General features: G+C 38.2%; 1 long non-coding RNA gene across 6 annotated transcripts; it reads right to left on the bottom strand.

Annotated features, from left to right (window-relative positions):
• Window positions 1-5,032: 5,032 nt before the first annotated feature.
• LOC137254023 (uncharacterized) lies at window positions 5,033-13,284 on the bottom strand. 6 transcript variants are annotated; one of them, XR_010953955.1, is made up of 5 exons: window positions 12,744-13,284; window positions 12,627-12,695; window positions 6,650-6,830; window positions 6,256-6,579; window positions 5,033-6,185 (listed from the first exon to the last, which is right to left on the bottom strand). It is a non-coding gene; the product is annotated as an uncharacterized lncRNA (long non-coding RNA). The 6 variants fall into 6 exon arrangements; XR_010953956.1 differs by having other exon boundaries at window positions 12,858-13,284; XR_010953954.1 differs by having other exon boundaries at window positions 13,038-13,284.
• Window positions 13,285-15,125: the final 1,841 nt, after the last annotated feature.

Genomic DNA, 15,125 nt, shown 5'->3' with positions numbered 1-15,125 from the left:
CGGTATACAACTCAACTTAGTTGGGTTGTAATTAAAACAACTCAACCTTCAGACAACTCAACTGCTGTTTGGTATTACGAATTACAACTTATTTCAGTTGAACTTGAATTGGTGCTGCCAACCCATGGTTCAATTATGTAGAGGTTGGCTCATCTCATCAGCTGATTTTATTTATGTCATTGCATGGTCGAAGGGATTGTCAAAAGGAGATGGCAAACTCGAAATGAAACCAACACATTGGCAACATTTTCTTACACATACAAAAACTGCTAAGTTTTATGTTTCCATTCCATACCATTCGCACCAACACCAATACACAGATTATGACAATTTGAACAGACATATTTTGTTGCTTTACAGATGAGCCAACCTGTATATAGTTGAACCATGTGCCAACCTAAGAAAGTGTTGATTTGACAGATAAATGAACAGCTGATCAATTTGTGGCGAAAATTTAAGCATTTGCAAAAGTAATTTTGTTATTACGAGATATTATATGATATGAAATCTATTTTATAATGGCGAAAATGTTGGTGATTAACATGTCGCGAATGCAGAAAACATTCGCGTGATCATTCCAATCCCTTGGAACTACCAAGCACCAAGTAAGAAAATGTTTAAGTGACAAATGACGAGCTTCAAATGAAGTTATTTTGCAGATTTGAAAAGAAGCATTTTACTCATTACTAAACAAAATTAAGGACCAATTCCACAAACGCTTTCGAGGGAAGGCTGAACCCCTATTATAAAATTATGCGTCACATTCAGATTCCTTGCTGATGGCTGCTATCAAAAATGCTGTGGAAATGATTTTGGTGTTGGAATGGTTTTAGATATTATTGAGAAGCATATTTCAGCGAAGTGTATTAAAACCCAAACAGCAAAAATTGTATTTTACTCTAAAACAGGATGCCCAGGAGTAGTGATTATTAACAATGGAACTCACGTTCGCATAATTTCACCTATTTTGGTTGCATCCCAACTGCGGCCAGCCTCGTCCAACTTCGGAATATATTCAATGTAATCCTTTGTTTAAACGTTGTTTTTTCTATAAATGTGCACAAAATTGTTGATTATTGTTTGATTAAAAAATGTTTAACTACCGGCTTTAATTTTTTTTTTTTTTTTTTTTTTGTAACGTGTTATGAGCCCGTGCACCATCTAACTCTCATCAAAGGTGGATCAAAAGACGCGTTTCGATCTCCGTTTTGGTAAGTCTAGTTGAGGGGTTGACTACTAATACTGCTAATATGTTTCTTTTCCGCCTTCGGATTATTCTTCTCGAGGTCAATACGCGTCTTTGGACACCTCTCTCGTAATTTTTGATAGCGTATTAGCAGTCGACCCCTCAACTAGACTTTTGCCTTCGTTTTTAGGATTCGAAAGCGGAAATTAAAAATTTTATTTCTGTCGCAAAATATTTACAAAAACCCACAAAATGGCCCGAGGGTCCGAAATATGAGGCCCGATCCACGGTTTTTTTACACAGAAGATCTTCCTGTGTTGGCGGCCTCTGGCCGCGATTTGTAAAAATAACCCTGGGTAGGTCCAACGCCTTTCTGCGTTAGTGTGTACAAAAAATCTGGCACAATACATCCACATGAAAATTTGAACCGAAATGATATCATAGAAATTAAATTTTTAATTTTTGTTTTCGGATTCTTAAATCGGAGGTCGACACGCGTCTTTTGATACCAACTTTGAAAATTTTTGTTAAAAATTAGGTGGTGAACCGTCTTCTAAAACGTTGCATTTTTTCAAAACAACTGCAAAATTGTATGAGACAACTGCTAGTAATCAGTTGTAAGATTTTGACGCGTTTGACAACTACACTAACACAACGTTGTAAACGGTAATGCCACAAAAAGTTGTTAGACGAGACAACTCAACTAACATTTTTTTTGACAGGTTCAGTTGTAATCTGTAATACCAAATTGCGAAATTTCAACCCAACAAGAGTTGAGTTGTAACCGGTAATAGGGGCATAAGTTTATCATTACTTATGACCTTAAAAGATGTGGCCTTGTCTAGTGCCTCAGCATGTACTTCTGCATCACTGGAACCTACGTGCGATTGGAATTGATGAGGATTTGGCACATAGTTCAATAAGGTATACGAGTTTACCGTACTGAATTGTTTAGTTAATTTGAAAGTAATTTATTGTTAATGTTTTATAGATTTGGTATTGGTTGTTTTACCACCATTGAAGAGGTTGATTATATTACCGATACCTGCATCAAACATGTCGAACGTTTACGTGAAATGTCTCCATTAGGGGAGATGGTTCTAGAACCAATTGATTTGAAAAATATCCAATGGTCGCAACATTAATTTTGTTTATGATATATAAATAAGGGACCGTTTTGTATTGTATGCATCTTTTAGTGTATGTATTTATATTCCAAAGCAGTTTAATGTAAAGTGAGATACAACTTTTTAGGAATTATATTGTTCCTACGTTGTCTGCCTAAGGTCGTTATTTTGTAGTATTAAAATTATATTAGGAAATGCTATTGCTAAATGTTTTTTGTAGTGGACCTTATTTTCAATACATGTATGTATGAGTGCTAACGTTACTGTCTCCAAGAGATGTTGAAAATTTGGGATGAGATTGTATATAAAATGCTGAGTTAATAGTATATTCATGAATAAGTACTGATTTATTTTCAAATTTCATGTATTTTGTAAAGTAAAAATTAAGTAATTTAGTAACCTAATAAATATCGAAGATACATATATACATAATAACGTTTAACGTTGGAAACTCGTCGTGTCGGTATTTGAGGTGCAGATTTCTTTGAAGGATATGTACTCCATGTCTTTAGATGTAATCTTTTTTAATTAAAAAAAGCACGGGTGTGTTAAAAATTTCAAATGAGTCGCTATGCCACAGAACTTTCGGGTTCAGCGCCATTGCATGGTTGTTTTGATCCAATTTTTCTTTTGGCTCCTCTGTTCGGAACCGATTTTGCTTTCGGTTTAATTTTTGGATACTAGTTCGGTTGTAGTACTGACTTCAATTACGGTTCCGGGTTTTCCTTCTGGCTCTAGCCAGGCGGCTTTTGTAGAAATTTCGGATTTAGGTTGGATCTGGTATCAGTAGCTGCTACGGTAAAAGTTCGGCTTGGAATATTTCCGTTTTCAACTCCAGTATCGGTTATACTCCAGTTTTTTTCTTGTCATCATATGGATGATATAAATAATCCAAAAGTAAATCTATAGCATGTAAAACATAATTGTCTAGCAATATATTTCCTCTTCGCAAACTGTTTGTGGCCCTGTTGACTAGTATATATACTTGTATAGCATATTTTCGCTCTTTGTAAACTAATGGTGGCCCTGAAACTAGGGGAGGTTACTGCGTCTGGGTTTCACGGCTTATTCGTGGTACATCATGCATATCCGTTTGTGTGCTGCAGCTGTTCCGTGCGAAGTACTGACCTTTCGCTCCAATGGTGTCACTTAAAAAAAAAAGCGAAGGGAAGCGAAGAAGGGACTTTATTATTTATCCTTCGTCCTTCCTTCACGTTGTAGCGGCGAAAGTATTGTCCGATATTTTGGTAGATAACTGTAGGAATGACCGTTGGGGACGATGAGACAACTTCCGTTTTTTACAAACTCTTGATTAGCACTGCTAAGTCATACATAAAATTATATTATATTTTTTATCTTACAACATTCGGGAAGCAATATTTACATCAAAGACGGTAAATATAACGATGGAGTGGAGTTGGGCATCAAATGAGCTCCCACAGTAAGGTCACAGGCCTGAAAATGGAGCGAAAAAATTAAGCAATTTTAGGGAAGCTAACGCCACAAGCTTTTTCCCAATTTTTCCTCTTCCTTGATCTGGCGGGGTAATTCTTTACTTTAGCTCACAACTGCAAAAACTCGTGCAAAAATATCGGGAGAGGTGTCAAAAAAATGTGTTTTGGACTCAGGACGACGAATCCGAAAGCGAAAATTAAAAATTTTATTTCTGTCAAAAAATATTCCCAAAAAACTGAAAAATGGCACCGGAGGGCTCCGAAACCGGGGGTGGAATCCATAGTATTTTTGCGCAGGTAATAGTCCAGTTGAGGGGTCGACTGTTAATACGCTACCAAAAATATCGAGAGAGGTGTCAAACGATGCGTCTTGACATCAGTATTAATAATCCGAAGGCGGAAATTAAAAATTTTAATTCGTTCAAAAGATATTAACGAAAAACCGAAAAAAGGCCCGCGGGTACCTCCGAAACCGGGGATGGGATCCATGGTAATTTTGCGCAGAACATCTTTCTGCGTTAGCGGCCTTCGGCCGCGTTTATAAAAAATTACCCTGGGAGGCCAAATCTATATCCGCGCAAAACACTTTTTTTGTGGGTACTCAGCACTATCAAAATTACAACAGCCACATGAAAATTTTCAACTTTGTAAATATATCTGGAAATAAATAAAATTTTCAATTTCCGTTTTCGGATTCGTGGTCCTGGGTCCAAAGCGCGTCTTTTGACACCTCTCCCGATATTTTTGGACCAGTTTTAGTAGTTGTGAGCTAAAGTAAAAAATTACCTAATAAATTTTCACATCAAAAGTAAATAAATAAAAAATGTAAACATAAACAAAGTTTGACATTTTATGACCACCTTCGAATGAAAAAACATGTAAATGCAACTCTGATGCGTTTACCTGGTTATTGTACCATCCCTACAAGACAGGTATCCGTTCCCTAATCGATTACTTAATCGTCACCAATAACTTGTTCACCAATTATCGTCTTAATGACTTTTACATTGCTGTCGTGAAAAAGGTAACGCATGCGCTCTCTCAAAATAGTGTACGTGTGACTCGCTTTCTCGCTCTTACCTATTGTGTTTTCGACATTCCTTCTCGCTCGATGTTATTTACATTTTTAAGTTACTTCATCAGTTATGTTTTCGTTATCGCTAACCAAAACATATGCAACAACAACAACACGGGTAACTGACCTATCGGTTACCCGTATCGGTTACCTTCTGTCAATTCGCTTTTTATATGAATGAAACGCGTCCTTTTTGTTTAAATAATATTTAATTCATAAATAATGCATGTTTAAAATAGTTTTTACATTTAAAATCATGTCCTATTATTCTAGTAATATTTACATATTTGCATTTTTATATTCATAAACTATATAAATACACTATTCATGCGGTGGTGGTGTTGCTCATTATCAGTTTACAGAGTCATATTAGTTTGGTAGGTATAGTAAGATCAGACGTAGCGGAATATAGGCAGCATGTCAGGAGCATCACCAGAATCCAAATAAGCACTGTAATTCATTTCGTCATTATAAATAACTTGTAGATGCCACATAGGTGTAACCATACTCTGAGGATATTTCCGTTCAGATCTTGTAGTGTACAACGAGCAAACTTTTCATAAACATGCACACGTAAACTTGTATTTGTTCTAAATTCTTCACCACATTCGAAAAAAGATGTTCTTTCATCCATTGTTTTCTCATGTTCCTGTGTTTGCGTAGGTACCATTGTGATGCAAGTTCTTGATTACAATATGGACAAACAGTTAATTCTAGACTTTTCGTTGTTACATCAATTGTTTCAGCGTGTTGTGCATGTATACTAAAATTCATACTTGAATGTGCTTTAGTCCCAATGGCATAATTTACATTTTAAATACTGACTATTGGGCATATGAGAAATCTCATGGTCCAATAATTTGTTGAAGCTTCGTGTAGCTGTATGAAAATCCAACAATTTTTAAATTGTAAATGTTCTAGCTTCTCTAGACGATAATAATAATAATAATTTACATATAACGATGTACCAGTGGCTTTTTATGCAGCTGACGCTGGATGAAGCATTGGATTTTGTGTTGCAAAGTAGGCGACATATGTTGCTGTTGATGGATGCGCATATTGCGAATATGTTGGTGGTTCACTTGTCATTAATTGATTAGAAGTTTCAACTTGTTGCGATTCTTGTTGTTGCTGCTGGCTGCTGATGTGGTGTTAACGTCTGTTGTACAAAATTTATTGTTGGTGTTGTTATGGTGCTGGAAAGCCTTCCGATATTGAAAGTCGTTGATTAGTGTAATCTCCACGTAGTGAACTACTCCCACGGCCGCGTCCCCGGTAACTATTACATTTGAAGGCCCTTAAGTTACAGGCATAGTTGACATCGCTTACATAACCGGTTGACTCTAAAGTAAAAACCAAAACAAAATATTAGAATCAGTGTTAATGAATAACATGTTTAAAGTAAGCTCTTACAACAACGTGATTGGCGGCTACATCCTGGAGTGCAGGATAGTGGTTCACTAGTCATTAATTGATTAGAAGTTTCAACTTGTTGCGATTCTTGTTGTTGCTGCTGGCTGATGATGTGGTGTTAACGTTTGTTGTACAATTTATTCGGGTGATTGCACATATTGTTGGTGTGTTATGGTGCTGGAAAACCTTCCGATATTGAAAGTCCTTGATTAGTGTAATCCCCACGTAGTGAACTACTCCTGTGACCGCGTCCGCGGTAACTATTACATCTGAAGGCGCTTAAGTTACAGGCATAGCTGACATCGCTTATATAACAGGTTGACTCTAAAGTAAAAACCAAAACAAAATATTAGAATCAGTGTTTATGAATAACATATTTAAAATAAGCTCTTACAACAACGTTATCGGTGGCTACATCCCCGTGAAAGTAGTGTGGTGTTCCTCCTTGTATAAACGTAGATACTGGATGTGCTCAACCGTGCAGTTTTCTTCTAATTTGAGCAAATGTATGTTCTTACAGCCACAGCTGGAATATTTGGGATATTTCTATCCTCACATCGTCAAAATCAAATTACCTAGAATGAAAAAGAAACTCATATCAGTAAGAATAGATTAAAAGTTTTTAATATAAGCCGAAAAGTGTTCCATAAATAGGGCTCCACACATAGCTCTTTTCCAAAGACACAAGAGAAATTTCAGATAACTAGAATCAGGACCTGGTAAAGTAACTTCAAAGGCGATTTAGTCGCCACTACTTCGTATGCGCATTTCTCTGCGCTCCCTTTCGGCATGCATCATTAATTTCGTCATTACTATAAAGGCCATCTTGCTCACAGTAATCCAACAATCTATTTGTCCGCAAATTCGTGGAACTAAATTCCTAATGGAAGGTTCCTCTCCAAAAACTCTGTTTACAGACAGTCTTTCGCCGTGAAAACGAGGGCAGTGAAATATTACATGTTCTGCGCTTTCCAATTCGGACGGACAGCTTGGACAGAAAGGATCCTCCTCTATCCCACGCTTATGTAGATATTCCTTGAAGCCACCGTGCCCGCTCAATATCTGTGTGAGATGGTAATTTAGTTTGCCGTGTTTTCGCTCGTACCATTCCGCTATATTCCGGACTAGCATGAGGGTCTAGCGCTCTTTTCTCGAATCTTCCCACCGTTCTCGCCACCTAACTATTGTTCGTGACCTTGCGCTTTTCTTAGCATCTTCAGATGGTCGGCTGAATCCAATGGCATACAGATCGGCCATTTCACCTGAAAGTAGATCTACTGGGATTTTCCTGGATAAAACATGGACCGCGTCGTCGGAACAGCACATGCTATTCGTATAGCAGTAATGCGGTAGGCTGCTAGTATATCTTTTTGGTGGACCATTTTAGATCTGTGCCATACTGGTGCTGCATATAATATTATAGAGCTGGTTACGTTGGATAATAGCTGACGGGTAGCTTCGCTTGGGCCGCCGATGTTGGGCATTATTCGCGTTAGGGTTCCACTAACTCTAGAAACTTTGTCCCACACCGCCCTGAAGTGCTCCCTAGAAGTTAGTTTTGAGTCAATGATTACTCCTAGATATTTCAAGGAGGGCTTTGAATTTATTTGATAATCTCCTATGGTTAGGACCAACTCATCCACAGTCCGCTTTGAGCTCATCAGAACCACTTCTGTCTTATTGCTAGCCATCTCCAGCCCCGTGTTCGTCAACCACTCCTTTATTCCTCCCACGGCGTCATTACATAATGCTTGGAGCAGATCAAGTTTCTTGGCCACTGCTACTACGACAATATCATCTGCATAGCCGACAATTTCCGTGCCTCCGGGAAGGTCGATTTCTAGCACCCCGCCATACATCGCATTCCAAAGAGTTGGACCTAGAACAGATCCCTGAGGGACACCGCCCGTAGTGTTGTGCTTTCTTAGTCCCTCATCTGTATGAAAAGGGAGTACTTTGTCGCTTAAATAGCTACAAATTATTCGGAGCAGGTACGGAACTTGTCTTGGGACACCCAAAGTGCACTCACGCTTCTCATGGCTCCAGCGGGTTAGCGGCTTCCTAGAACTTAAGCCACTTGCTGCTTCTAGATCTGACATCTGTCAGCTGGAGTCTTAGCCCGGCAAGCACAAGGCACGAGCACAGAATGAAATCGATCGTTTCTTCCTCCAACCCGCACTTCCTACATCTGCTATCACTGACCAAGCCTAATTTAAAGGCATGTGACGCCAGAAGGCAGTGTCCAGTAAGAATACCCGTCATGAGTCTAGTCTACAATTTAATGATAATGAAAATATAAGAATCAGTGTTTATGAATAACATATTTTAATTAATCTCTTACAACAACCTGATCGGTGGCTACATCGCCATGTAGGTAGTGTGGTGTTCCGCAAATTGACATTAGCAGTAATATTATTTACATAAACATAGCTTGGTATTTGTGCAGGCCTCAATATAGCATACATTGGTTCAGTTCGGTGTGCACCAGCCACTGGTACAAACACTTTTGAATGCATAGCTTTCATATAGGATGGATGTCCAGCAGTGCTCCGGTTGTGCCAATATGTAATGGGCTGCTCCGTCTCTTGGTACGGCTGTATAGGTATAAGCGGGTGCAATGTATTACTAGGCTCAAGATCGTATGGTACATAGATGGCTCGAAGACGCCAGAGGGGATTGGCGCCAGAGTTTTCGGACCCAGAACCAAAATATCAGTAACTCTAAAAGCACATTCGAGCATTTTCGAGCGGAAGTATTCGCCATAAGTTAGTGCGCTAAGCTGAACCTTCAGCGCTGATACCCCAATGAAACAATTGCCATACTCAGTCAGGCCCCACTAAAGGCATTTGCGGCGTTCGAAATAAAGTCAGCACTGGTCCTTCAATGCGCATAAAAGCTAAATCAATTAGGAGCACACAACGTAGTACTGTTGCCCTGGGTCCTATGCCACAGGGGAGTAGGGGGTAATGAGCAGGCGGACTCAGTGTTTAATTTATTGCGTCCCTCCCACAAATTGTCATCCTCCCAGCAGATCCTTGCAGCGGGTCTGCGCCATACTCTCCTCTTCCGGGAAGGTATCGACCCCAATCCGGGTCCTTCTCCTGACCCCAGTACTGAGAAATGGGTTTGCTGCGTTTGCCGGAAAAGAATCTTTTTAGGACGGTCATATATATAAGGGCCTGAAATATTTCAATGAACTTCCTAATCACAGAAAAAGTAATAATAACTTCAATACTTTAAAAAAAAAATTTATTGGAGCATTGTAAAACCCTTCCAATAAGATAAAGTTTTTGTCCTCTTATTTTTTACATGATATATCCGATACTGGAGCGCGAAAAGGGAATGGTAATATTAAAAATAAAATAAATGTAAGGCGCGATAACCTCCGAAGGGATCTAAGGCCGAGCTTCTCTTCCAATTTGCGTCGTGCTCCTCTTGATTTTTCCCTACAAATTGGCCGGACGGGACCTACATGTTTTATGCCGACTCCGAACGGCATCTGCAAGGCAGATGAGTTTTCACTGAGAGCTTTTCATGGCAGAAATACAATCGGAGCGCTTGCCAAACACTGCCAAGGGGCGACCCCGCTTAGAAAAATTTTCTTCTAATTGAAAAATCTTATTTCTAAAATTTTGATGTTGCTTTGCCCGGGATTTGAACCCAGGGGATACGGTGTGATAGGCGGAGCACGCTACCATCACACCACGGTGGCCGCCAGAATTCGGTATTTCCAGATGATATTTACTGTTGCTGATCGGCATCACTCGCATTCCGACAGCATTAATATAACAATAAAATTATATAATGTGTAACAAAAATAACGAAAATAAGGCCAAACAAAAGTTGGAGCAGGGGGGATTGGAAACACGCCCTTTTCAACCTCCCATTATATGTTGAGCTGTGCTGACCGGAATCTTCATGCATTCCGACAGCGTCTTTACTAAAAAAAAGTTGAGGGGTGATTGGATACACGTCATTTTCAATTTCCAACATCGAAAGACATGTTTAGCTGTGTTGATCGGAGACTAATACATTCCGACAGCTTAAAATACAAATATAATTGAAAAATATAAGTTCCAAATTTTGTTGCCTTAAGCTGGGAGCACTGGAGGATTGGAAACGCGTCCTTTCCAACCTTCCTTTAATGAGTGGCTCCCAGACTCGTCCCTCTGTCACGCTAGTAAATATGCTGATCGGAATCACATGGCATTCCAACAGCATATTCAATAGAAATAAGTGATTATAACAATGAATTGTACTTAGTAGTTTAAGTTTTAGGCCTAAACAGCCGTAATAATAAATAAATTAAATTAAAAAAATTAATACTCTTGTCAGTGTTTCACGTGCAAGGGATGGTTGCATCGGACAGGTTGCTCTGGGCTAGATTCCAAAATCCAGCGTCCTCGTAACTTTTATAAATATTTGTGGCTCTTGCTGTTCACGGCCTCATTACATTATGAGGAAATACGGCACCTGAGAACACAGCCGTATGAAGCTAAAAAACACAAGCATGTCTTCAGTGAACTCCACAAACAGGCGTCGGACCTCTATGCCGGTGATTCCTGTACTCAAAGAACAAAACTAGCAGAGGAGGAACGCACTCTCCCTAGGGAAACGAGAGTAGTCACTCTAGCTTAACTTCGAGCTGGATAACGTAACAGGTTAAACTCTTACCTATCCAGAATCAACCCCGACATACAAAACATTGTCCTGCTTGTAATGTGTCCTCACATGTCACCAACCATCTCTTTAACTGTATTGTGGAACCAACGCCTCTAACACTCCTCTCATTATGGCCCACCCGTGTTCAAACAGAAAGTTTCTTTGGACTCCCGTTAGAGGACATTGATGACAATTTATGATCGGTCGCACCTATTGGATGGGGCGAAGCACTGCTACTACTACAACAGCAGGCGGACAACACGGAGAGAGGCAGCAACTGCATGACCCATCGATCCCGAGCCGTTCCTGCAATTTGGCCCACAGGGGCATTTATTAGCAGAAGGGAGGGAAAAGAGAGAACACTGGCGCAATATGCCAGGCCTGAGTCAATCTAAGTTACTGTTAGGGGGTTACAGCACAACTCGATATAGGGCATTAATAGGCCTCTCAAAAAGATTACCTAAGAACCCCAACGTCTATTCTTACAAGACACTGTAGACTGAACAGTCACATGCAAAAGCTGGGTATAGTATCGAACAACACATACAGATGTGATAGATCAGCAGACGGTGGACCATATCCTTCTAGATTACGGCGCAATTTCAAGACGTAGGGCTAAGTTTATGGGCTCACCATGGCCAGAGCATTCCCACATTTAATCCCTCAAGCAAAGAACACTGCTGGGGTTCATCAAGGAAGTCGGCCAGGATGAGGTGCTGTGAAGGAGATGTGCAAGTCACTGTGCAATCCTCAATAAATGATCTATCTATCTACGTTCCGGTAACAAGCACCATTGTGGTACTAGCCCCACCATCTCGGGAACTATTGATATGACTACATTAAACCTTCTAGGGATTGAATATTAATAATGCCGGCAATGCGAAAGTCTGCTAAAATGTACCATTCTCAATGGAATGCTCGATATATAATTTTCCACGTTTTAAAACAGTGATGAAAAGAGCAAAATTTACAATAATTTTAACTGGATGTGGGTAGTAAGGTGTTGATGTCCTCTCTTAACGCAATGTAATGACAACTGCGATGCAGGGAAAATGACAAAAATCTTGCAAATCTACTGATTATAATTAATTTTTCCTCCCCTTCTATGCAGTTCTATGCATACATACATATGTATTGTTCTCTCCAAACGCTAATTAAAAAAATTAATTGGTTTTCACATGAACTTCGAACTCTGTCGTATCTGCATTCTTCAGTTGATTATCAACAAAAGCATGACAAATTATCACTAAAAAATTCATACATTTTGCTTATATATTTAATATGGTAGCCAATTCACTTACCCTTTCTGGTGCGATGATTCCTGGACAATCGGGCCTGACTAGACGCGATTTTTTTTGCCTTAAGAGAGCGTGCTTAACGCGAACCCTATCATGTTATGGCACACCTTTGGTGATGCAAAAAATCAAAGAAATTTCTGCTTCTAATGCTACTAGGATAGCAGAAGCAGCTCCCGGTGGCACCACATAAATAACAGTTGCATGCCGATCAGTTGCCTTTTTTGCTCCGGCTACCTATTCAGTTTTAATTCACATTACATTATCTACTATTGCAATTTTTAATCACTACAAATCAATATAAATTACCGAAGCAAATACTGGAAAACCAAGATGCGTAGTTCCACTCTTTTTTAGGGAAACACATCCAACCAGTTTGGTACCGTATTCCAAAGCATGTTGCTTGTAAAGTACCTTGTTTTTGTAGATTTCCTCTGATTTTGGCATATTCTGAGCTGAATCGCAACCCGGCGGAGATGCTATCTAATAGAATAATATAACATTTTTTTTATTATTTGAAAATGCACATACGTATGAATGAAAATCAGAAAGTAAATAATGTTGTTGTTGTTGTAGCGGGTACGTTCCGGGAACCATTAAGGTACTAGCCCGACCATATCGGGAGCGATTTAGTTGACATAAAACCTTGTAGGCCATCCCGTCGATTCTATACAACCTAATATGGTAACGATTTAAAAGACGGTGCACAACCCAATTTTTATCAAAAATTATCAAACGTGGAATCAAAAGGCGCGCCTCGAGCTCCGTTTTTATTAATATTTTATATTTTTAAATTAGGTGGTGTACCGTCTTGTAAAACGTTACCCTTAATATTATTTTGGGCGCAGGCCGCCAACGCAAAAAGATGGTCTCTGCAGCAATATCTTTAATTTCCGTCACATGTCACAACTCAAATTAACTTAATGTTATTTTGGGCGAAGGTCGCCAACGCAAAAAGGTGTTCTCTGCAACAAAATTTTTAATTTCCGTCACATGTCACAACTAAAAGCACAACATATTTTTCGTTGTAAACAATTTATATTTTTTTGCGTTTCTTTTTTTTTTGTGCTTTGCTGCTGTCGCACATACACCTAAAATGGTGAGCATAGTGTACCTATACCAAGTGTGTTCACTAAGCGATAAACGTCAAAACTACAAACAGCCTCGCTGACCTGATGGAAATCTCAGGTCTAGAGTCGCATTTTTAGTCTCAACGACAACATTTTTGACTACCAATCGTATGGACTTTTTCAATTTTTCAATCATTCGGAGCATTCGGTAATGGTATCCATTTTGAATTCGCTGTCATTCCGAATCCAGCGAGTGCCTGTCAGAATGCTTGACAGATAAGTCAACACACTTGTACTTGTACACTATGATGGTGAGAGTTATATCTGTTCCTCTATACACCAGGTTGATAATGTAATGGTTTTTATTTATATGACTTTCTTTGACAATTTTTGGCGATGTGGAAATGTGAACCTCAGATGACAGCTGTGCGTTCTGTCATTTTCTCCCATGTTCACAGAGTTGTACTAATTATCTCAATTTTATATTGTTTTTACTTTTTACTTCAAAAAAAAAATGGTGGTAGGCTTACAAATTTATTACATTTTGATAAGTTGTGTACATATTAGCATATAATAAGTATCTCATCCCTTTATCCTACTTATTATAATTTTAATAACAAGTTAAGTATACATTTTTGCAAGTTATTTTGATTGATATATATATTTTTTTTTAAAGTTCATTACTACTGTTTAACATTTCTTACTTAACATTACGATTTGTACATATCTATATATATATATACATATATCTTTACTCCTTTTTGTCAAAAGTTTTTATTTATATTAGGGCAAATATTCTACTACCTAGGAATCTTACATCTAATGTTTATTATTATTGTTTTTTTTTTTTTTTTAAGCTTTAAAGTGAATTAGCAAGACCAGTATTATGCAGAAAATTAATTAATTCTTCATAATACGAAAAATTTTTTGTCATAAATAGATCTTTTAAATTATTGAATTTTCTAAAAATGATACTGGTTCTGAAGGCACTGTATTTGTTGCATTCAAATATCATGTGCTGCGTCGTTTCTGCCACATAGCATACTTGGCAGTGATCAGAGATGTTTGCTTTAAATTTTTTTAAGTATATCTTTCCATACGTATATCCTAAAATCAGTCTATTCAATAACTTCGTGTCATATGCATTTAATGTGTTTTTTTTATTTTTAAACTAAGGTTTCTTTTCCTTTAATGCTATTAGTTCTATAATATCTGCATCCAGTTTTGGACACTTGTCTTTTATTTCTCCTAACGTTCTGTCCCATAGTTCCCTGCCAATTCTCAGAAGGGCTTCTCTGGGTGTTAAATCTGGATTTAGATGTTGTCCTACTTCAGTTGCTTTTTTTGCCGCTTCATCAGCTTTTTCATTGAATGCTATACCCATATGACTGGGTACCCAAATTATTTGGATTGTTTCAATTTTTGATGCCTGCAATTGATTATGAATTTCCGCTACTAAAAAATTTGTTGTGCTATCACAATCAAGATTACTTATTGCTCCTAGGCTGTCCGTAAAAATAGCTAATTTGTTTCGTTTAAACCTTATTGCTAGTTTCACCGCTTCATATATTGCCACCAATTCTCCAAAAGTTGAAGTAAAAACCTGGTCTATTTTGAAAAGATAGTATACCTTACTTTCAATGTCATATACAGCACATCCCGTACTATTACCTTCAACTGAGGCATCTGTGGCCAGTGTATAGAATTCCTCATTTACAAGCTCGTCCAATTTGGCATAGTACAAGGCTTTTAAATTTTCTCTTGAATATTCCCTTTTGGATTTACTTAATTTCGAATATGTAAATTTTATATTATTATATTTTTGAAATCTTGTCTTTGTATT

This window comes from Eurosta solidaginis, chromosome 5 (genome assembly GCF_040869045.1).
Source record: "Eurosta solidaginis isolate ZX-2024a chromosome 5, ASM4086904v1, whole genome shotgun sequence".
Classification (NCBI taxonomy): Eukaryota; Metazoa; Arthropoda; class Insecta; order Diptera; family Tephritidae; genus Eurosta; species Eurosta solidaginis.
The sequence above is the reverse complement of the archived record's forward strand: the minus strand, read 5'-3'. Positions and strand labels throughout refer to the sequence as shown.